Source organism: Herpailurus yagouaroundi, unplaced genomic scaffold, assembly GCF_014898765.1.
Source record: "Herpailurus yagouaroundi ecotype Mexico unplaced genomic scaffold, PumYag 163, whole genome shotgun sequence".
Taxonomy (NCBI): domain Eukaryota; kingdom Metazoa; phylum Chordata; class Mammalia; order Carnivora; family Felidae; genus Herpailurus; species Herpailurus yagouaroundi.
The window spans coordinates 42,363,660-42,387,080 of NW_024412404.1; the positions used below are offsets into that span (position 1 = coordinate 42,363,660).

At 55.3% G+C, this 23,421-nt stretch overlaps 1 protein-coding gene across 10 annotated transcripts in view; it reads right to left on the reverse strand.

The window, feature by feature from the left end:
- SH3PXD2A (SH3 and PX domains 2A) overlaps positions 1 to 23,421 on the reverse strand; it is a 243,574-nt gene that overhangs the window by 86,664 nt on the left and 133,489 nt on the right. Inside the window, exon 1 of one of the 10 annotated variants that reach the window (XM_040486340.1) lies at positions 6,578 to 6,596. The exons of the other annotated variants lie outside the window; for them this stretch is intronic. The gene's annotated coding sequence lies outside the window, so the exon portion shown is untranslated. Of the gene's footprint in view, positions 1 to 6,577; positions 6,597 to 23,421 lie in introns of those variants that run through there. 10 annotated transcript variants of the gene reach the window in all.

The following is a 23,421-nucleotide window of genomic DNA, read 5'->3' on the forward strand; positions in this document are numbered from 1 at the left end:
CGCCCCGCCCCGCCCCGCCTCCGGCACCCTTGACCCCGCCCCGCCCCGCCCCCGGCCGGCTCGACAGGAGGGGCTGGGTGGGCACCTTCCCGCTTCTCAGAGGGTGGGGGAGGGCGGGCCAGGTTCTCACTTCGTAAATAGGGAAACTGAGGCCCTGGACGGTGGTCACTGGAAGCCAGGCCCTGCGGGCGCTGGGAGCCTGCTCCTCTCTCCTGGAGAGGGGACCGCTTCCCCTCCCAATTCTTTGCACAGCTTGCTCATCCCCACTCAGACTTCAAGTCACGAGTGAAATGTCACCTCCTCAGCGTGTCTTCCTCAACATCCTCCCCATCTCATCTCCTATTGGCCTCTGCGTGACCACAGATTTGTATGGCCCTTTGATTAAAGTCTGCCCCTGCCCTAGACCCAAGGCTCACTGAGGTCACACTGTGCCTTGCTTCCTCCCATTACATCCCCTGGGCCTGGTGTAGGTGTGGATATATATCGGCTGTAGGCTGAATATTGAACAGATAGGTCTTTCTCCTTAAGGGCTCAGGCTGGGAAACTGGAGATTCAGCAGGGGTGAGGGCACAGCACAATGCAGGGGTAACTGCCAGGTCAGAAATAATAGGTATGGGAGTTGAGCTTCTGAGTACTGGGTTCAAATCTTGTCAATGGCAATAACTCAACACCTCCCAACCTTTGATAATCTGCTCTGGACTAACCCCAGGCTGGGGCCTGCCCCACCCTCCAGCAAGGAATTAACCCAGACTCAGGATGGGGCTGTCTCCCAAATCCTGCCCCTGCTCCTGCCTTTGGCCCCTCCCACAACCACTTCCATTCACCAATCCTCAGGGGAGCTTCTCAGGCCTCTGAGATGCTGGAGGTTCTGTTCAGTGTTCAGGCAAGGCTGGCTGTGGATCTATCTGGAGACTAGAGGAAATGCCTTTATTTTCCCTGGGGGGATCAAAGAAAATGCCAATTGCTGGACTTTGGTCTAAGTGAACTGGCCAGCTAGGTCTGCCAGCTGGAAAGAGGTGATTTCGTAGAGAAAGGGACGGCAAGTTCACAAGAAAGACAGTCAGCCTCAAGGAGACTCCCTGAGATTCTGATTCTGGAGGTCTAGGCGGGGAGCTTGAACTTCTGGGGAGTTTGTTAAGCACCAAAGTGATTTGCCCACGCAGCCAAAGATAAGTAAGGGGTTCTGCCTCTCCTAGGCTCCTAAGTTTTCTAAAGTTTGGGCTCAGACCTCAGTGAATCAGAATGCTGGCTGGGGCTGAGGCCCAGGAGCCTGCATTTCTGATACCTTCCCCCTACCCGCCCATCTTGCTTGAGAATTTCCTTAGCATTCCATGCTTTTAATCCTCACATCCACACTAAGAGAAGGTCCTATCACACCCATTTTACAGATGAAGAAACAGAGGTTCAGACACTGCCAAAAACTGCCCAACTTAGGGAAGAGCAATGGTATATACACCTATCTGCAAGAATGAAAACTACAGGGTGGGTGGGGTGGAGGAGGATATGTGCATCTGTTGCCTCTAAAAGGAGTTAGGAAGGTGGGGGAGTTCCCATTTGCTCTCCAATCCCTACCTGGCAGTCGGGGCATGCTCATTTCCCTTAGGGCAGAAGGGAAGACCAGGAGAGACCGTGTCCCAGAGTGCCTGCCTGGGCCCCTTGAAGCTCAACTGTGGGGAGGATTCTCAGGGAGGGTCAGGAGAGCATTATATGGTGGCTATGTTCTGCTTAGTAGACTTGCCACTCCCAAGGAGGAATTCATTTCTCAGGCTTTTTTACAGAGTGCGGGAGGCCTGAAGAAGGGCAGCAACCAGATGGCACTCAGAAGCTGTCCCTCCCTGCCCCACTATTTTCCTGCTGGTCCTGCAGGAGAAGACCTCTGGCCCTGGGACCACAATGGCTCACTGACCATCCACTGGCTGCCAGCAGTCCGGACAGGGGGTGACTTCCTCACAGTGATAGCCACCTACTTCCTCTCGTTTGTGCAGCTGCCCACTGCCCAGGATTCTCTTAGAGCCTGTCAACAGCACCAAGAGGGGAGACAGGCAGGTCATGATCAGGGACAGGGGAACATACTGAGGCTTGGGAGTGGGAGGGAGACATAACTCACAGGTGCTAAGTGCCTCTTCTGCACCATATGCCCAGGTCAGCAATACTTAGCTTGGTCATTCAACAGGATCATTGGGGAGCTGGTTATAAATTCAGACGTGGAGTCCCATCCCAATCAACCACACAATCTGCACCTCTGACAAGCGTTTTGGCCAAGAGCTCTACTCCTTCACCACAACCTGACAGGCAGGAGTGGCATCAGGGGCACTGTAGTTCCTGTACCCTTGTCTCAGAACCCCGGCCACCACTAAGAAACACTTCTGCTTAGTAAGGACAATGGGCTTGCAGGGCCAAAGAAGCTTCCAGACAGATCCCCGGCCTGCCTGTCCTTTAACCAAAGTATAAGCCCTTCCCACGTGGACCCCCCCATAGGAGGTGTGGCTTCCCGGTTTGCAGGTGAGGAGAGTAAAGCTTAGAGAAGCTAGACAACTTGTTCAAGGTCACAGGGTGGGTAGCTGAGGCTGGGATTGGGCACTGAGAACACAGGCCTTGCTCTGGGGCTCAAATCCTTAAACGCTGCCATCCCTGGAGCAGTGCATGCAAGGAAGGAAGGGGAGCACCAGGTCCTGGGGGCCTGAGAAGCACATGGGTCAACGGAGTGGAGCTCCCCCTGGCAGTGGCCAGGCTGTGACTGAATGGTGGGAATGGCAGGTACTGGAATCCTTCACACAGCATCTGGCTTCCAGCCTGAGCAGGCACGGCCCTAATATGGAACTTCTTGCAGGTGTCTGGTTGGGCAGGTATCCAATGGCTGGGACTCCCCCATCCCTCACATACCAGGGCATGGTGGGGGAAGGCAGGGCACACCCACCTCCGGCTGCTCTGGGCAGGGCCTCAGGGCCTTCTGCTGGGGTCCAGCCCCCTAACAACTCAAGATCCCCTCCTACGCTGGCTCTCCTAGCTCCAATTCTTGCCCTGAGCTGGTACTGACAGCCCCCACCCTGCCGGTGATTCCACTCTAGCAGGTCACAGTCTAGCCTCCTTCCTGCTTGCTGCTGAATCACTATATCCCAGGGAGCCACAGGAAGCAGAAGGGGAGGGGAAGGCCAGTCTCCCTCAAGCATCGCCAGAAGCTAATGTAATTGCAAAGGCCTCCCTGGCTGTGTCCTGACAAGGTTCCACCGAGCCACTCAGCCTCCTCTGCAGCTGGTCTGGAGGATGATTAAAGACCACAGGTACGGCGACCAGCCATCCCAGGCAAACCGGGGCATGGGAATTTCAGGGGTCAAACTGGGAAAATCTCAAACTGGGACAGTGGGCCACCCTCTGGTCCATGGGTCTGGCCCTGGCTCAGGGAGAGGGGTGGAGTTCTTCCAAGCCAGCACCACGCCCTTCTTTCCTTTCAACCGGACTCCTTGAGGCCTCCCACTTCCCCTCCCCCACAATCCCAGGGTATAAACAGTTCAGCTCCTGGCCCTGCCTCTGGGATGCCCAGTGAGGACAAGTTCTGGAAGCAGATAGAGCCCAGTTCAGCCCTCCACTACTTGCTAGCTGGGTGGTCATCTTGAGCCTCTGTTTCTCTATCTGTAGAATGAGGGTAATAATAGTTCCAAATCCTTAAGATTTAGGGAAGATGAAAAGTACAGTGTGCATAAAAGGACGAGCATAGTGCCCGGCACAGGAAATGCCACATAAATTGTCTTTGCTATTAGTCTTTCATACCTGCAACCGACCCAGGCTGCTACCCAAATGGCCAAGGTCTGCTTAAATGTACATCTGCAAGAGCCCTTCAGAAACAAAAGCAAGGGGCTTCTTGTTAAGGACCTCACCATGATGATGGCAGCACGGTACCAGGTAGGGGCGACTCCAGCCTCGTTTTCAGAGGCTGGGGCTTTTACAGACACAAAACAAGCACTATGCTCTCTGCCGACCACAGTCCACCCACGAAAAGCCCATTTCTACACACTGAACATTTGAACAGAGCTCATCTGGCAACAACAATCATATTTTCAGGGAGACATTGACCCCTAGGGATTGGCATGCCTAGACTCACTGATGCCTTTAACCTCCCAGAGTGGCCTAGTCTCTAAGCCCCAAACCATAAGATGTAAAGGTCCTGCATTTTCACACCAATGGCACCCAGGTAGGTCACTTTTTTTTTTTCCTTTGTTTCCATTTTCAGTTCTCTTGGTGAGATGCTGCACTCCTTCTGCAGACGTGCTAGTGAGAGCGCTGGGCTGGAGACAGTCAAGACCAAGAGGCTGGACGCAGGAAAGGCGGTTAACAACGCCTGCCTGCTGGACACCTATGTTTGCACAAGCTTCTCCACCCTCTACCCTCCCTTGAAAATTCCCCGCAGGCATTTGACCTTTAGTGCTCTCAAATAGGCCGAGGTGGTGGTAATCCATTTTACGAAGGAAAAGACTGAGGTCCTGAGGGCTTAAGTGGTTTGCCAAGTGCCCTGAAGCTCAAGTGACATTCTGATGCAGTGCCCCCCCCCCCTCACCCCCCACTGATGTCCACCAGGGAACCGGCTGCAAGAAGAGGATGCACAAGTGGCGGGGGCAGGCTCTCGCGGGGGAATCCTGCCAGTCAGGGATCCCAGAGTGAGAGGCAAAGCCAGGAAGCGCCGCTGAGGCAAGGGAGGGAATAGGAGAAAATGCCAGTGTGGTCGGGATGCTGAGTCCCCGCCAGGCAGAACTCTGCGTGCTGCAGGGGCCGTACCCTCCGCCGCCTGCCACCCCCTCTCCCTCCCACTCTCCATTAGAGAGTGCCCTGGCAGAGAAGGACACGCACGCCCGAACCTCCAGCCTGATGTTCTCACCCTCCCGTCTGCTGGCTGACATTGGCTGCTCGGCCCAGGATGCCCATCTGCAGGGCCTGCTGCCGCAGGGAAGTGCTTGAGAGGCCTGCTGGCTTGCCAGAGGGCTGGCCGTGGGTGACCTTGAGAGCCCAGTGGTCTCAGGGGACACGGGTTGGACGTAGAACACGGAGGCTGGAGTGAGGGTATGCAGCTGTGACCAGGGGAGTGACATGGAGCCCTTGAGATATGTAACAACGATCTTTTGACTGCCGTTATCCACCAGTAAGCACATTTTCAGCCCCTGCCACAGGCAGGAGAAACCTGACATTGTGAGACCTTCCAAGAAGCACAGGTGTGGTTCTACTTCAAGTGCAGGGGAAAGGGAGATCTGGGCAGAACATCTAAGACAGGCTTCCAGGAGCAGTGAACTTTGAGCTGAGCCTTGAAGGCCTGGGGAGTATTTGGATCCACGGAGAGGGTAAAGAGTAGAAAGCTCTAGAACCAGGAACAAGCATCTCCAAACAGGAAGAGTTAAACTGGGTGGATGAGCAGATAGAGGGGCAGGGAAAGGCTGGGCTGGGGGGCAGGGGGTGGGTGGGTGTAGGGGTGGGAAGCTGATGTCCCTCTGTGAAATCCAGAAGATTTCAGAGCCAGGGAGGGATGTGATCAGAGTGTGACTGGAGGAAGATTTTTGTTAAGAGATGAGGCAGACGGTGAGGGGGCAGGATGGGAGAGAGCTAGTGACCAGTCTGGCACTGACATCAACAGACCCCAGGTTCTGGGCCCGGCTCTGCCCCCGTGGACCCGGGCAAGCCACTTCAAAGTAATGCTTTTCAAATGACACGTTGCGACCTATTATATTAGTGAGTTCTGAAACCAACTTAGTATGTCCCAATAAGCATTTTAAAAAGACAGACAAGACGATGGAGTCAGTTTACAGTGAGGTAATTATTGGAACTTCTGTCTCAGATGTCTACCTACTTACTCGTCTGCCTGTACTTGTGATGGGAAGTTTGTTACCATGGCAGAAAAAGTTCTAAAGACACTAACAAATGCTCAGGACCTGTTTCCCCATTGCTAACCGAAGGTACTCCAGGCGCCCTCACAGCCTGTTAATTGTCTGTGAAACCAGTGCAGTGGGACAGAGCATATGTCAGTTCAGGAGCCGATCGAGGAGAGTCTGAGTGAAGGGACCTCAGGTCAGCTGAGGTCTGGAGAATGCTGGGGGATTTTCCCACCCCACTTAACCCCTAGCTGGGTTTCTGTTCTGGCTTTTGAGAGCCTTTGCACGGAATGGTCCCGAGGGGCAGCGACCTCTGGGGAAGACAGACAGAAGGGGCATGAATGCTGTTCTTTGCCCCCATTTGTGCCCTGATCTAAACTGTGGCACTGAGGGCCCTTGTGTCCAACAAGAATCCGTCCTTTCTCCACATGATCAGTGTTTTCCAGGGTCCTGAGAATGGGCCCCATTGTGGCCACGTGGACAGTCGAGAGAGGCCGGAATTCCTGCCCTGGGTGAAAAAGCTGAATTCCTGGGGAGGGAAGGGGTCTCGGGCACCCCCCAGGCTGAGTCCCGGAGAGGCCCGTGCCAGGGCTATCCCACACCCCAGCAACCTCCCAGGCCTTGTGCTAGTCTCCCGAACACCCCAGAGCCTCTCTGCCCCTGCTCCGTCCACAGAACAAAAACAAAGCACTCGCTGTCTGTCTGTCTCCTCTGAAGGGACTCACCATTCTGGGCAAAGGCCCTAGCGTCCTGCCAGCCTGGGGATGGCTCCACTGTATCCAGGCCTCAGAGCACAGGGTTAAAAGTATGGGTGGGGTGGAGCCCGGTTCAGCCATTTGCTGCTTTGTGACACTGGCAAGTTCCGTAACCTTCCTACACCTTCCCTTGTCAAAGGGGGGATACGAGTACCCTACCTCTGTTGTGGGGATGACCCGAGATAATGTGCAGAGCTCTTACAGCAGTACCTGGCAAGTGGAGAGGACCCCTGGCCAAGAGCCTGGTTTCACAGCAGGGGCTAGATTGAGTGTGGATGGTGGCCAGGATAAAGGAATTGCTGACTGGCCCATTCATGGGTATGGATTCATAAGAATCTGGCTCCATTGCCCCAGGAGGGGGGCCAGCTCAGGACCATGAGAACAACAGGCCTGGGTTCCCATTTGTGTGCATCCCAAGAAGTCCCACCCAGGTGTTGACGGACAAGCAGTCTGTGGAGGAGGGGGCAGGGTGGGGATGCAGGCACAAAGCTGGTTTCCTAGAGGGGAAGCCAGGTTGTTCAGCCCTCTGGCCACAAGGTGTGTGAGCCCCCCACAGGCTACCAGAGCTCCTGTGCTCTCTGCTGCCTAGCTGCGGGTCTCCCTGGACTTCTGGGGACTTCATGCCAGACCTGGGGAACCGCGGAAGGGGCAGTGAAAAATGCAGTGCTGGGGTTCAATTGCAAAGTTCCTAGACAGAAGGGCAGAGAGGGTGTTCCATGTGTGCAGGCCCTCCCGGTCTCTCGGAGAGCAGTGCTCTGTCGGTCCACCCACCCGTCCGTGTCTGAACTGAAGGGTGGCTGAAAGCCAGTCTTGAGTCTGAGCAGAAGGGTGGTGAGAAACACAGTTCTGCCCTCACAGAGTACACTGTCTGGTTGGAGTGACAAGACCAACACCCAGGAAAGGAGAACATACAGTCACTTTGTGATGAAATGTCCCAAAGCCTAGTCCAAAGGATTTGTTGTATAGGAATTCCCGAGAAAGGGGAGGTCAGAGTGGTCCAGGGCAGTTGGGAATGGCTGTCTAGAAGAGGGGGCTCTGGAGCTACCCTGGAAAGATGAATATTTAAAAAGAACAGAGGCAGGAAGGAAGTTTGGGGTGGAAGGGACGATGTGAGCAAAGGGGCAGGGATAGGAATGGATATGGGATTGTGCATGGGTGCATGTGTCTGTGTGCTGGGAGTGGAGGGTGAGAAGACCCCTGGGAGGCTATCTGCTTTTTGCGGTGGGGGGGGGGGGGCCGGGGGGGCGGGGGGCAGGACATCCAGCTGGGGCTGGACTCAAATGAAGGCAAATAGCTTAGATTTTAGAAGAAACTTGTTGGGAGAAACCCAGGGATGACACTTGTAATGGAAGATTTTCCCCACGAGGTGGCAGCACTAGCTCTGCGGCTGAGAATCCAGTTTCCATGCGGTTCTGCTCTTCCTGGTTCAGGCGCTGGGATGGCTACTTGTTTCAGGGCAGACAGAGGACCGCTTTGCTCCCCAAGCTACAGTAGCCCCTTCTGCAGGAGTGCGCCTGATCTGTGGGTGTGCCACACACTGGGGCCCCACTGCTGAGCAGAACTCTGGTTTGCTCCTTGGCGGTAACGATGCACGCTCTCCAGCCCTAGCCTAATTTTGAGCTGGGTTAAGGACTCTGCTTCTTACAGATGCCCAGGAGCCTGTCCAAGGCCCAGCTGTGCCTATTCCTGCCTCAGCCTCCATGGGAAAGAATGCTCCAAGCAAGGCCCCAAGCTTCTCCTAGGCACGCAGCTCACCTGCACCACTGGGGAGGGCCTGGGCTCTTGGGACCCATTTGGTGGCCTCTTACAGCGAGAGAACCCTGCATCTCCCAGACTTTCTCAAACTCCATCCACATCACAAATGCACAAGCACTGAGCACCCAGACAGGCCAGGCCCCCCCTTGACATCTACTTGATGTTGTCTCCAAGGCAGGTGCTTTGGGCCCATTTTACAGATGAGGCTCAGACAAGTTAAGTAACCTTCCTGGAGCCACACAGCTAGCAGTGGGGAAGCAAGGCTGAGAACTCAGGATTATTTGTGCTTCTAGCCTCTTCATGCACAGCCCTCCCCACCCCCCCCAACCCCCACCCTCTCTGGTGTTTCACAACCTTCCAGCCCAGAAAGCCCATTCTGATTTTGACTCCAAATGGCACCGAATGTCCCAATTTTGTCCCCAACACTTAGAGGTGCCCCACCTTGAGCTGCCCAATAGAGTTCTGTGATCAATGATGGAAATGGCCTCTATCTACACTGTGCAATCTGGTGGCCACAGCCATTAGGTCTGTCGAACACTTGGGATGTGGCTAGTATGACCCCAAAACTCAACTTTTCATCTTATTTAATTAAAAATTTAATTTAGGGGCGCCTGGGTGGCGCAGTCGGTTAAGCGTCCGACTTCAGCCAGGTCACGATCTCGCGGTCCGTGAGTTCGAGCCCCGCGTCAGGCTCTGGGCTGATGGCTCGGAGCCTGGAGCCTGTTTCCGATTCTGTGTCTCCCTCTCTCTCTGCCCCTCCCCCGTTCATGCTCTGTCTCTCTCTGTCCCAACAATAAATAAAAACGTTGAAAAAAAAATTTAATTAAAAAAAATTAATTTAAATGGCCACAGTGTATAACCTGATACATTGGACAGTGTGGCCTGGCTCAATGCACTGAATGTGGCTCTGGTGGGAAGGTTTGTTTTGGCTCATGTTGGGGGGTGCATATGTGTGCAGCTGCCTGGATTCAAATCCCAGCTCTGCCAGATTCTCTTGAGTGTCTCTGTCTTTACCTCCACTCTGTAAAATGAAGAGGCCAACAGGACCCACCTAATTGGACGGCTGGACGATAAAACGAGTTAACGCCTATGAAGAACTCCGTGCACAGTAGGCTCGGTAAAGGTGAGAGAATGCCTGAGCCTTCAGCCCATCCTGCTGTCCCCACACCCTAGTCACAGAGCCCTGCACAGGCCCAGTGGTTGGGGGTGGGGGAGGGGAGGGGCTGCTGGAGAAGGAGCTTGGTAAGGACATGGGGAGACTGGCCTGGCTGGCCCTAGTGGGGTGGGCCAAGGCTGGAGGTGCCTGTTTAGAGACAAGAAACCCAGGTTCAGAGGGGTGAGGCCACTTTGCCAAGACCCCGTGGCTGCTGGGTGGCAGAGCTGAGTGGTCTGAGACCCCTCACCATGTGCATGACTGTTACACTTCCTTTTCCCCGGGAATCCCAGGCTGCCAGGCCGCCCAGGCCCCTTGGCCTCACTGCTGCACCAAGTGGTGTTGCTCCACGAAGGGGCGGACGGCCGCCACACACTGAGCAGCAGGCACTGGGGACGCAGGACAGAAGGGCTCTGTGCCCAGGAGACCTGGGATGCTCCAGGCCAGCCTGGGCCCAGGGCAGGCTGGGGGCTTCCCGAGGGCACTTCCTAAACTATTGCCTCCCTGGGCAGCATGTGAGAGAGAGGGTCTACCCAGGAGTCTCGAAAGACATCAAACCGGGCCGCCCAGTGGCCGCGGGGGGGTGGGGGGGTGGGGAGTGGTCACAAGACTTGGGTTTCAGGCTCAGTATCTGAACCAGCAGCATGAGCTGGGGGATGGCAGCTCTCTCTGTGCCATGGTTTCCTTGACTGAAAAAGTCAAGGTATTGGACTGTTCTTTTTTTTTTTTTTTTTTTTAATGTTTATTTTTGAAAGACAGAGACAGAGTGTGAGCAGAGGAGGGACAGAGAGAGACATACACACACACACACACACACACACACACACACACACACACACACAGAATCCGAAGCAGACTCCTGGCTCTGAGCTGTCAGCACAGAGCCTGACATGGGACTTGAATCCACACACTGTGAGATCATGACCTGAGCCAAAGTTGGACGCTTAACTGCCTCAGCCACCCAGGCACCCCTGAACTGCAAAGAGACCTCCAGCTCCAGGCCGCAGACAGGCCGCGGGAGGGGCAAGCCCGGAGGCCTGGATGCCAGCTTCCTTCCCCAGCTTTCCTTCCAGCATTGAACCTCCTCTCTCCTCTGAGTCAGCCCAGCTCCAACCAGTGAATTCACTGCTCTCCAGAACACCCATTACAGATCCCAGTGGGCCAGCCCTGGGCCACCACCTTTATCCTTTGCTGGATAATAGCCTGAGCCTCTGCTGCCGGAAGTCCTCTGTGGTCCTGGAGCAGGCGTAAGTCCTTGGTTACCCCAAAGCATGGCGGGAAACGGGGCGAATGAGGGAGGGGGCTGGTCAGGCCTTGGTAGGAGTCACCACTGAAGAGCCCTCCCACCCTGAGTGAGTCCTTCTTTCCCAAAGATGAGTGTGTGTGTAGCGGGCTTGGGGGGGAGGGGATGGGATACTGCTATTATTGCCATTATTATTATTATTATACTATAATTGATGAGAATAGTACTTTTTCAAGCATTACCCTATACCAGGTACGAAACTAAGCCCTTGATGCCTAACAGCTCATTTTATCCTCAGAACATTCCTATGCGTAGGTTCTCTTATTTTCTCCATGTTACAGAAGAGAACTAGAGGACCAGAGAGGGCATGTAACCTGCCCAAAGTCACACAGTCAGTGAGCCCAAGCTGTCTTAGGTAGTGCTCAAATCATTTGCCACTTTGTGGCTGATAAGGACACCTGTAAAATCCAGATGAGCTAAATTAGGAGTAGGCGGGAAAGAGAAAGGTAAGGTGAAGGCAAAGCCTCAGGGCCAGAAACACCAAAACGACACCATTGACTTGTGGACACTTCCTTGGGAAGGTCACAACTTCAGCTCTGGTGTGAGCACAGCCTTGAGGAAGAGGAAACTTGGCTGCGACACGTGGTGCTGTGTCCCCGATCACCCGCTCAGAGAGGCACAGTGGCTCCTGACTGTAGCGGCCTGTGCAGAGAGCCCCGGGCTGCTTCCTGGAGGCTGTGCCGCTAAGTGAGCGGGCCCATGGCCAGGTGTGCGGCCCGAGGACAGCCCGGCCTCACGCACGGGCAGGTTTTACAGTCTCCAGAGGGGCTGTTTCTCTCAGCAGAGTGGCCATGAATTCTGGGAGCAGTGACGAGGCCTCGTGGCTGTCCTGGGCTCTGCCTCCCTCTGACTTTCTCTCCTTCCCGTCCCCACCTCCCAGCCTAATGCCACTTCTGACACCCCCAGAACCTGGTGTGGCACCCTCTTTTCCTCTGCAGCTCTCTCATTACTATGATGTCTTTCCTGTTTCCTCCCCTCCACTCTGAGCCCGGGACGGGGGCCGCATCTCCCCAGGCCTCACACAGGGCGAGGCACAGCAGGTGTTTGCCGAACAAATGCACGAACGTCCTGACCGCTGACAACCAGGCTCAGGGCTGCTTCTGAGGGGCTGGCGAGAGCTGCAGCATTATCCTGAGCTGTCCTCCTGGGGCCCTCAATCCCCTCCCGTAAAGCCCGGAGGAAGTGCTGCTTCCTTTAGAGGGTCTTCCTTCATGATTACGGGTGGGTCAGCGTGTGTGCATGTTAGTTTGTATAAAATGCCTTGAACAGTCTCCATGTGGGGAGTTCACCCTGATGACTCAGTGCGTTTCTCCTCCGTTTGTGAGGATGGCCTCGGAGTCTTGTGCTCCATCCCATGGCTGTGACATCACCCAGGGTTGCCATGGAAACTACTGGGCCCTCACAGTGAGAATGCATGCTCTTCCTGACATCCTGCATTATGCTGCAGGATGCATTATTGCCTCAGATGTGTCTCTCCCTTGCCCAGCTGGACCGCAGTGCCTTACTGCCTCCTTTGCCTGTCTCTCTGCGGGCCCGAGTCTGAGAACAAGGGCAGATGTATTGCTCAGGGAGTGCTAGCTATTTAAGGCTCTAGCTCAGTAGCGAGCTGAGATCTGAACCCAGTGCTGGCTGACTCCTAAGCCAGTGCCTGGAACTGTCAGGATCTTGATCTTTGCATCCTTTCTGTCTATCGGCCTTCCCACCCTTCTGCTCCAAAGCCTCCGAGCTTGTACTCACAGGCCTCCATCAGCCCAGGCCTTCTCCCTCCCCATCTGTCTGAGGCACCCCCAGGTGGAGGGCCGGCCGCTCTCAGCACTGAATAAAACAGACTCATCCCCTGCCTCAGGGGAGGGCAATAGACAATTAGATAAAACGAACTGGTAAACTGGGTTAAAAGCTCTGAAGAAGGAGCACCAGGGTGATCAGTAGGTTAAGCATCCGACTCTTGGTTTCAGTTCATGTCATGATCTCGTGGTTTGTGAGTTTGAGCCCCATGTCGGGCTCTGCACTTAACAGTGTAGGGCCTGCGTGGGATTCTTTCTCCCTTTCTCTCTGCCCCTCCCCCATCTCGAAATAAATAAACTTGAAAAAAAAAAAGCTGTGAAGGAAAAGGAAAGGTTGCTGAGATGGAGAGAAAGGGAGGTCTGAGGAGGTGAGGGTTCTAGGGGACTCTGAGGAGCAGATGGGATGAGGGGGGCGGGGGCTAGGGCCTTAAGGATGGGGATGGGGAGGGAACCAGGCCTGCCCAGGCCCAGGCCACCGGGAACCTTCTTGGAAGTCATCCTAAGCACAGTGGAAAGCCACGTCAGCGCTAGCTTACACAGGCTCTCTGGAAAGCCCCCTCTGGCTGCTCTTTGGAGGTGGACTGGAGGGGGTGGGGGGAAGCAGGAGAGCTGGAAGGAAGAAACCACAGCGGGTGCATAAAAGCCCAGCACCCCTGCCCTTGGGTGGGACCACCAGTTCTTGGTCAGCTCCCAGAGCTCCTGTGGGATGAAGCCCCAGTGGCCCATGAGCATCTGGTTGATCATGAACTACTTTTGGCTGCTTTCCCTCCCCTGCCTTACTTCACTCCTTCACTGGTGTCTCCTGGTGTCACCTCCCAAATAAACTGCGTGGGCTCAAATCATCCCCAGATCTGCTTCTGTAGGATCCTAAACTGAGACACCTGCCTTTCCCCGTCTCTAGTATAAAGTTTTCCCCTACTTGCCTCCCAAGATCCTCACAACCTGCTGGAACTAGCACATGACCAACACATAGTGGGGTCTTTACCCAGAGATATGACTGGTGTCCTCTGTCCTCTGGCTCTCAAGGTGGCTGCCTGTGGCACTGCAGGTCTCTGTGAGGCTCTGACCAGTAAGACAGGCTCACAGGTGCCCTCTCCTGCATGGGATGGGGGCCAGAGCACTCCCTGCTATTAACCTTGACTTCTCTGGCTTGGCAGGCATACCTTTCTGTAGTCAGGAGCCTGCTCCTGCATAATTTTATCAGGCCCAACCACGGCCCAGCCCCTCCTCCCTGTCCATCAGGCTGGCTTTGATCTGAGTCTCCATAAAGGTTCAGCTCAGGCCTCCAGGTGCCCTTCTATGCACCAGCATTCAGAATGCTCTGGAAATCAGCTGGGAAAGTTTCTGAGAGCCAGAAGGAACACGTCAAAAAACGTGGTATGAATCCAGTTTCTCTGGGTGACCTTAGGGAAATCAACACCCCACCCCCCAGCAGAACCCGTCAGTGCAATGTGAAGGCGGAGCCAGGGCTGGAGGATGTCTGGGCAATGTTGAGCTCTGAAGGCTGGGACCGGGTGAGAGGGGGCAGCCCTCCCCTCCTGCCTCTCAATGAGATGCAGCCAGGGAGGTAGGGGCTGCTTTGATGGCTCCAGAAACTGCCAACTCACGTAGCTGGAAGCTGAGCGGTGAGTGCTCTGTGGGCACTGGTTCTCCAGGCCTCTGGCTTCTCCTTCAGCACATATCAGCCCCTCAACAAAGGCGATGGCAATAATAGGTCCCATTTATTATGAGCATGCGCCATGTAACATGCTAAACACTTAGTGAGCTTTACTGAGGGTGAGAGCCAGGTCCCCCACTGGACTACCCGGATTCTGGCCATCTCTGCCACTTATCGGCTTTGCAAGTCGCATGACCTTGCTTTGCCTTAGTGGGTTTAACTGTAAATTGGAGAAAATAACTGCACCCGTCTCATGGATAGGTACAAAAATTAAATGAGCTAAAACGTGTCAATTGCTTTCTGCCAAACACCTGGGCTGCCTAGTACTCGCCCTGGCAGGAAGGTGGGCATCTTGTAGTTAGCCCCTAGGTCTGTTGCCTGTGCCCACTGGCCTTCTGACATGCCCTGGGGAAAGTAAGCACTGAAGTCACGGTGTAGCTGACCTGCAGGGCCAGACTGTGTGTGTACTTCCTGGGGATGGGAATAAAGTGCAAGGTGGGCACCCTCACCCCTCCACCCTCGGCCCCTACTCAAGGGCCAGCCCACTCGCTTGCTGTGCCGAGAAGATGAAGTAGGCCTTGCCCGCTTGCCCCTGGGCTATGGGACAATTTGTGCAAGGGCCAAAGCAGTTGGAAGTACCAGAAGGTCTAGAAATCAGAGCAGCGCATGATTGAGGAAAGAAGTCAGTCTCCAGACTGGAGAAGACAGAAAGGATGCTAATGGGTCTCCTAAGCCTTAGAGTTTGGGAAGAAATAAAAACCTCCTCTGGGATCTTTCTAGGGCTCTGCAAAAGCTCTAAAACTGGACTGTGGTGATGGCTGCACCACTCTCTAAATTTACTAATAATTGCTGGATTCATTGTACACTTAAAATGAATTTTGCTTTATGTAAATTATATTTCAGTAGGGCTGTTTGAAAATAAAATCTCCTGCCTAGCCTCAGGTAGTGAGCACCTCAGGCTGTGTGTCCTGGGGGTGGGGCAAGGGGAAGGGGGTTCACATTAATTCAGGGTTCCTCCTGTAACAAATGGGCCACATGCTACAGAGCGGGTAAGAGGCTGAAGGCTTGGTCTGGTGCTAGGGTCGCAGCTGGACCCAAGACCAAAGTCAGGTATCAGTCTGGACAGTACCTGGCTTCCCTTTCAGAAGACATAGTGAGTGGGTCTGGTTCTGGAAGCAACTCAGAGGTCTGATCCCACAGCAGGAAGGCCCTCCTGGGAACCCTTGAGCTAGGGGAGGGGTCTCAGTGAAGGCACCCTGAACTGGCCCAGGGGCTCCTGAGCCTTGCACCTTCTCAAAGATATGGGCTGACAAGAAGCCTGGATTCCCCTTAAAGAGTTCCCAGATATGGAAAGTGCCCCTCAGCTGTTCCTTCAACTGCTCCCATCTGTGACCACAGCAACCAGGGGGTCCTGATTCAACTATTCAGCCCTATGGTCAGATAAAGTGTCCCATCTTGCAATTTGGAGCTAGTCATCCTGGCCATGGCCCCTGTGCTTGTGCTTCTCCATCATACACCCCTGTGATGCAGATCTGAATTTGGAAGGGTTTGAATCCAGCCTCCGACAATTACTAGCCAAGAGGTAACTTAACCAATATGAGCCTAAGCTTCCTCATCTGCAAAAAGGAAGCATGAGTCTCACAGGACTATACTGATGGTTAAATAAGACAGGTCATGCTGAAGGGTCTGGCAGTTTTGGGCAGTATCCACCGAATTTACAGACCTCTGCCATGATGCTGGCAACTGTAATGCCCAATGTTGCCACAAGGTGGAGCCAGATACACACAGATCATGAACTAAGACACCCAAAGTCAAGTGGTGCCTGAACCCCAGTCTACAGGGCTTGTGAAAGGGGAGGGTCACATGACCTGCAGAATGCTTGTCTCTTCCACATCTGACTGTGTCTGTGACTTTCATTGCCATGGCCACTAGCCTCCAGATCCAGGTGGCTACAAGCTTGGACTATTGTAATAGCCAGCTGGTCCTGGTAAGATCACAGAATGTCAGAGCCAGAAGGGACCCCAGAGAACCAAATTCTCCCCCTCACCTGATGCTGAAGCGTAGAACGGGTTCATGACTGTTCAAGGTCACTCACTGGACCAGGCCCAACTCCTCTGGCCCAGCTCTGGTCAACACTGTCAGTCTCCAGGAAGACGATTCCTCTCAATTCCTTATAACTGCCCCAGTCTCAGGGAATCTCTCTGACCCGACCGCCCTGGTCTCTCACTGCCTTTCAGTGGCTGGCTCCTGCCTCACTCTCTGCTTGAATGCCACCTCTCCAGAGAGCCTTCCTTCCCTGACTACCTCACAGGAATAGCCCACGGGTGTGGATGGCCCAGCACACATACAATCACTTGTTTCATTTCTGCCACCTCCACTGGATTGGCAGCTGTTATGAGCCCCATTTTACAGGTGAAGAAACTGAGGTCTTGGTGTTTAATTTCCAGGCCACAGAGCAGGTCGGCGAGGAGCCAGGGTGCTAGCCAGAGCCTGGGCTCCTCTGTATCACACTCTGCTGCCTCCCACAGCAGCGAGCCAGGCCCCGTCCATGCTGTCTCCCCCTCAGACCATGACCTCTCCACAGGGAGGGTCGAGTTGTGTCCATTTCCATGGCCCCGTGTCTCATACTACAAAGATGATCAAAAACACTTGAAAGATAAATGCCTCCTGCCTGTTGCCAACAGAAGAAGCCCTATTCTAGGAGGCCAAAGACCTGGGTTTGAGGGTCAGTTCTGCCATGGACTCCCTGTGGAAGGGTAGCTAACCAGCAGACTGGTTACAATGGAAGGGTAATAATTACAAGGAGGGGGAACCGAGACACCCTTGAACATGACATAACTGCAAAGCAGGACTCCAGGGCTCTGTGGGGGGCTCATCCTGTGGCCTTGGGAGCAAGGGAAGGGGCCCTCGGGGGCCTTAGGCATACCGGGACCGTCCTTCTGGGGCTGAGGTTTCAGGGAAACACACACACCCTTGCACCCCTCTATCTTCCCTATCCCACCACCTCTTTTCCGCTCCTGCTTGAGCTTGGGAGCTGAAACCCTGTGCCAGACCTGAACACAGAGTAACCTTCTCTCCCTAGACGTGGCCCGCACAGGCCTTTGCTCTGAGCTGGGCAGTGTGGGTTGGCCTCCCTCCTCCTCCCACCCAGCACGACAGCCAGGCCCTCGGCAATCCTCGTTCCCCAGAGCTGACGCCCCTTTCAAGTGGGTTGGAACCAGCGTCCTGTGGGCACCTTTCTGCCACCTGCCTAGGTTAAAGGGGGCCACGGCAGGGGGTGGACAGAGTCTGTTTGCAGAAAGTTCTCTGCGTTCCCACCCCCAGTTGCCAGTGGACCCACAGTCCCTATGTCCAGCTGGCCCTGTTGCCGGTCAGTATAAAGAAGCTATTTGTGCAGCTGCCAGCGACAGAGGAGCTGGAGGGACAGTGTGGGCCACGTCCCTGGCCAGATAGGTGCTGGCAGGGCCTGATGGCAAGGGCCTAACTGGGACCGCAAGGCACAGGGCAGGTGGGTGGGCTTTCCACTCTGATCCCCAGGCCACCATTCCCCTGGGAAAGGCCAGCAACACGGATGCCTTGGAGTTCCCGATAGCCAGCGAGTGGCCGGGGCAGCTGCTCCCCACAATCGGCACCGACCCTGGCGAGAACTCCCAGAGCTGACCATTTCCAGTCCTGGAGCCTCTTCTGAGTGGCCACTCTGCACCCAGGCCTGGGCTTGTGGAAGAAAGGGAAGAACAGGACGTCCCCAGGAATGAGCTGTATTGGGTCAGGCGCTCTCGGGGCACTTGCACGCATTAGCGCCCTGGAACCTCCCCACCGCCACGTGGGTACTGTTGGCCACTTTCTCAGGCTTAAAGATGTGAAGTGACTCATTCAAGGCCAAAGGAGAGCTGGGAGTTCTGATGGGTTGTCTCTGGATTTCATTTAACTCCATTCAAAATTTTGACCTAGTGGCAACCTTGAGCCTTAAGGCCATCAGCCCATGAGTTCCTGGCACATAGTAGGTGCTCAGTGGGCACATGCTGGGGAGGGAAAGCACAGCAGGGACTCTCTCTCCAGTGCTCCTCCCTGTGCCTCCCAGGGAAGAGGAAGAGAGAGGGTGAGCACCTACTGTGTGCTCCACACACATCTCATTTCATTCTCAGCTCCTGGACAGGTAGGTGTGACTTACAGAGAAGGCTCTGCCATCAACCTGAGGTCACCCTGCCATCAGCAAGGGAGCCTGGATTCTAATTCAAGACATCAGGAGTCAGACACAAGCAAAGCAGTGATACTACCTCCCGAGCAGGCCTGACCTGGGGTTCAACGAGGACCAAGAATGGCAGGGGGAGGGGAACCCTGGAGGAGCCTCCCCAAATTCTCAGGGGCATCCTGCCTGCACCACCCCCACACTCTCTGTCTTCTTCCTGGCTCCCTGAGGCAGGGCTGGCTAAGTCCCTTCTGTCCCCCTGGACTGTTTTCCCCAGGGGAGGGCAGCCACCATGGCCTCTGTCCCTTCCAAAATAGAAATGGGAAGGGAGGCCAGGAGACTCTACAGACGAGTGCCTTTTCTTGGGTCTGCCCTCCTGCCCACCCCAGCCCCAAAGCATCTGCCTGCCTCTGCCCTGTCCTCCGTTCCTGGAACCCCTGCTCAGCGCCCTCTGGGTCAGCCCCCACTCCAGACCCAATCTCTGTACTCTGCCTGGGTCAGACCTCCTCGTGGGACAGCCTCCCTTTCTCACTGGTCTGCCAGGCTGTCCCATGACAGGTGGCAGCCATGCAGGGGTGGACTCCCAGGGCAGATGGAGGTTGATGCTCTGGGCAGGCTGGGGCAGGGACAGTTCTGACCTGATCTGGCCATGGGCCCATCGGCCTCTTACCCCAGGTCCCTCTGAACATTGGGCCATTGTTCCAGGCCACAACAGAGGGTAGCTCTGTGGCCCTGGGGCTGAAAAACAAAAACCTGTTTAGCAAGGCTCTGCTCCTCCCATGCAAGTTCAAGAATTTAACCAGGATCCTGGCTGGTTTCATGGGAAGAAATGAGCTAAAGGGACAGGTCTGGGCCTAGAGCTGAGAGGGGGCAGTGGGGAGCGGGAGACCCTCAGCCTGCTTTGCGGGCCCACCCCGTGTCGCGGGTGCTGCTATGTAGGAGGGGAGCCCTGCTGACCACATGCTGCGGGCTGGCAGCAGATGGACGAGTAGGAAGCCCAGCAACCCAGTCTGGCCTCTGTTTCCCCCGCTGTGACACGGGGGAGCCACTCTGTGGCATGAGGTATGCTCACCCTGCCCGTGGGCTCGGGTGGAGAGCAGAGGGCCAACCACAGCTGGGTGGCATGAGGAGGTTGCATCAGTGTTCTGTGGCCGTGAGTGACAGACCAGCTTCCCGCTGCTGTGCCCTCCCTACGTGGGTGATAGTGACAGCAAGCTCTGGCTGACTGTGTGCCAGCCTGTCCAGGCGCTTTGTGAGCAAAGGCATTGCCCTCCCAGCAACCCTTGGGGCTAGGCACCATTGTGATACCCACTTGACAGACAAAGAAACTGAGGCACAGAGAAGCAACAGGCAGAGCTGGCCTCTGAACCCAGACCAGTAATTCCAGAGGGGTCAAGAGCGCTCTTCACTCGCTTCTGTGACAGTGGGCAGTTCTATTTATAATTTTGTTAAATGGCCTCAACTTTGTTTTGGCTCATTTAGCATTTACCAGGTGCCAGGCCATGCAGATGGGAGGCCCCCGTGGTAGGAGAAACCCATGAACATACTCCTGCGGTATGGTCAGTGCCACTCCCGTGGCAGCCACATGCGAGCTACAGGTAGGGCTTTCTGGAAAGCGTGAAGGCTGAGTAGGACTCAGTCCTGTGGTGGGGGTAGGGTGGGGCAGGAAATGTTCCCGGTGGCGGGGGCGTGGGTTCAGAGGCTGGTGACACCTGGCTGCTCTCCTGTGACGGGAACCTAAGAATGAGGGCAGGGCTGGTGGGCCAGGTGGCTGGAGAGATAGAAAGGCAGGTCACAGGCCTCTGCAGGGGACTCACGGGGCTGGACCTCTTCCTGCCGGCTAGACCCTTTCCAACAGGCATGCGCTTCAACCCAGGGGTCTGCGGACAGGCCTCGCAGAGGTCCCTTTGAGAACCTTTGGGTTCACTCTTTCAACTGGATAAAAATTTAAACTCGTAAAAAGAGACATTTGTTGGGTCACGTGGTTGCCTCGGCCTGAGTCCCGCCAAGCCATCTAGGCCTGGCTTGGCTGCCCTTTGCCATCGCTGACACCACAGGGGAATCAGAGCACGGGGACCCCACTGCTTGGGGGCCTCCTGTGCCTGTGGAAGCCAGGCCAGGCGACACCTGGCCCCCCAGCCCAGCAGGGCGTCAGTCCTCACACAGCAGGTCTGTGAAGAGCATGTGTGGCTCCAGGCCTGCCCGGGGAAGGCCACGTGCACAGCCAGGGGTCACCTCAGGCACTGCAGGGGTGCCAGGCACAGCTTCCAGGAGGCCAGGCTCAACTGGTTGTCAGAGTTAAGGCTCAGGACCACCCGGAATTGGAATTCATCCTGCATTGAATGCCCTTGAGCTCCAGGGGTGTGTCTTTCTCTGCCTCCTTTAGTATTTGGTGACTAAGGCTGTCTCTACCCCAAGCCGGCCACACAGCTCTAGAATCCACAGAGAACAGCCTAAGAAACATCATCACTAGCTTCTCTTGCCCACTCCTGCCCACTCCTACCCTGGGGCCATGGGCTGGGGGGAGATATGCTCAGCTCCCTCCACTGGTGGGGCGGGGGTGACAGGACGGTGCCTCCCATTCCCAGGCACACTTGTTCGAGGCCTGCCTCCCCTGCCTCTCAGCTATGTGGCCTGGGGCATGCCATGTACAGCTAGAGCCTTTGTTTCCGTATCTGCTAAATAGGGATAATAGTACTGACTTCAGGGGTGGCCTGAGATTTAAATGAGACAATATGCAGAGTACAGGCGAAGTGACCAATCAGGCTAACGTCTTCCTTTTCCTTTTGGCCCCACCATCAAGACACACATGCATACACATGTCTATGTGCGCACACACACACACACACACACACACACACACACACACACACATGCACACACACACATCATCCTTGGAAAGAAAATACTTGTTCAAGGGGCCAAGGCCTATCTCCACCTGCCCTGGCTGGGCAGGGACCAGGAGGGGGCGCTGCTGAGGAGGTGGCAAACCTTAGGAGCCATGAGCCGAGTGACGGGTTCCGGCCACGGTTAAACGTGTCAGCCTGGAGCCAGCCTGCCTGGGGTTTGAATCCTGGCCCTGTTGCTTGCCAGCTGGGTGACCCTCGGTAAGCTACTTCACCTCTCTGGGCCTTGATCTCTGTAAAATCACGTCGCAGTTGATCTCCCGTGTAAGACTACATAATGAAGTCTGGATGATGGGTCTTGCCTTTGGCAGGCATTTCCTGAGCACCTGCTCTGGGCGCTGGGGATGCGGCACGAAGAGAACAGGTACAAGTTCCGAGTCTCCCGGAACTGACATCCCCGTGAGAGGGAGCGACCGTAACTGCAGTGAGGGAACAGAATGTGGAGCAGAGGAGCAGCATGGTCTGATGCATTACTCCTTCTGCGATGTTGAATAGGGACCATCGAGAGCAAGGACAGAAGCAGGGAGGCTGGGCAGGAGGCAGAATCCGTGTGAGGAACGGCGACAGTGCAGTTCCGGGTGGCAGCAGGAAGATGGGGAGATGTAGTCAGAGTCTGGAAACACTCCAAAGGCAGTGCCCGCCTGATGTGCTACGTGGATGGAGGGGTGTGACAGGAAGAGATGCCTCTAGAATAAGGCTGGGGTTTGGGGCCGACAAGGCAGTAGTGCATGTCAGTGTTCACAGGAGGAGGAAGGACAAGAGCTGCCCTCCTGGAGTGGCCGCATGAAGACATGACACCGCTTTGGCCACTCTGTGTCGGGCTCACCTAAAGTGTCTAGAGGGAACATCCTTTCTGTGCGGGGCTGGTGGTCTAGAAGTTTGGGGAAGGACCCTTCTCTCGCCCAGAGAAGCCAGTGAGCGGCTGGGGATCAGAGCCCAGGGGCTCAGGCCTCTGCTCCACCTCCCCCATCAAGGCTGGGTTGCCGCAGCCTTGTCTTTCCAGCAAGATGGAAAAGGGACACAGTCGCCCCACTCCAGGCCCTGTGAACGCTCGAGGGCCCCTGCGGCAGCACACTTGAAAGAGGCAGGGGGTTATCTGCAAAATTCCAATTAAATCCACAGGCTTTGATAATTTGATAAGCCACTCTACAGTCGCCCCTGAGTCAAAATACACTGTTACTTGATCCTGTGTTTATGTTTCAGGACGGAGGGGGAGGTGGACTGCGGTCTGGGAAGGTGCAGGCAGCTCTCAGAGAGGGGGGTGCAGGCACTTGGCTGATAAATTGTCAGTCTGTCAGGCCAGGGTCACCTATAGGTCTGGGCTCTTATGGCGAGCACAGAGTGGACTGGAACATGAGTCTCTTGGCAGGTCCTGGAGGCCGAGCGGGACCGGGGAGGAGAAGCCCTTCAGAACTGTCTGTCCACAGCTGACCCTACTTCCTGAGCCTCAGGTCTGTCTCACATGGGACGGCTTCCAAGCCATCTCTTGCCAGACCGGCTGTGAACCAGCCCAGGTGACTAGCACCACCTGGAGAAAGAGGCCGATAACCCCACTGCCATAGTGACTTGGAGGCAAATGCTTTATGACCCCTTCCTGCAAAAGCCAGGCTGTGATCTGTAGGGTGGAGTGTGCACTGAACCACATTCCATTCTGTTCTACAACCTTCCATGGATAAAACTGTTGAATACTTCCTACGAGCCAATAGCACTGACCAGGTTATCTTCCTACACTTGGTATCCCTCTAAGCCCTCTTCACCGTCCCATGAGTTCTACGTCGTGCTTTGGAGATGGGAAAACAGAAATACAGAGAGGTCGAGCAAATGGCCGGAGATCATAGAACCCTGAGTAGCAGGCTCTGACCCCAGAGCCTGGCTCTGCAAAGCCGTGCCCACTGCCCCCCCAATGCACAACTGTCTCCCCAAGCCCAGTTTCCTTGAGGGCTCTCTGGAGATGGGCACTATTGCCATGGAGAGGTGAAACAGGACAAATTTATTTAGCTGACTGGCAGAGAATGGGCTTAGGAGTACGAACGAAAGGCAGGCTCAGCGATTTTGTGGTGATGCAAC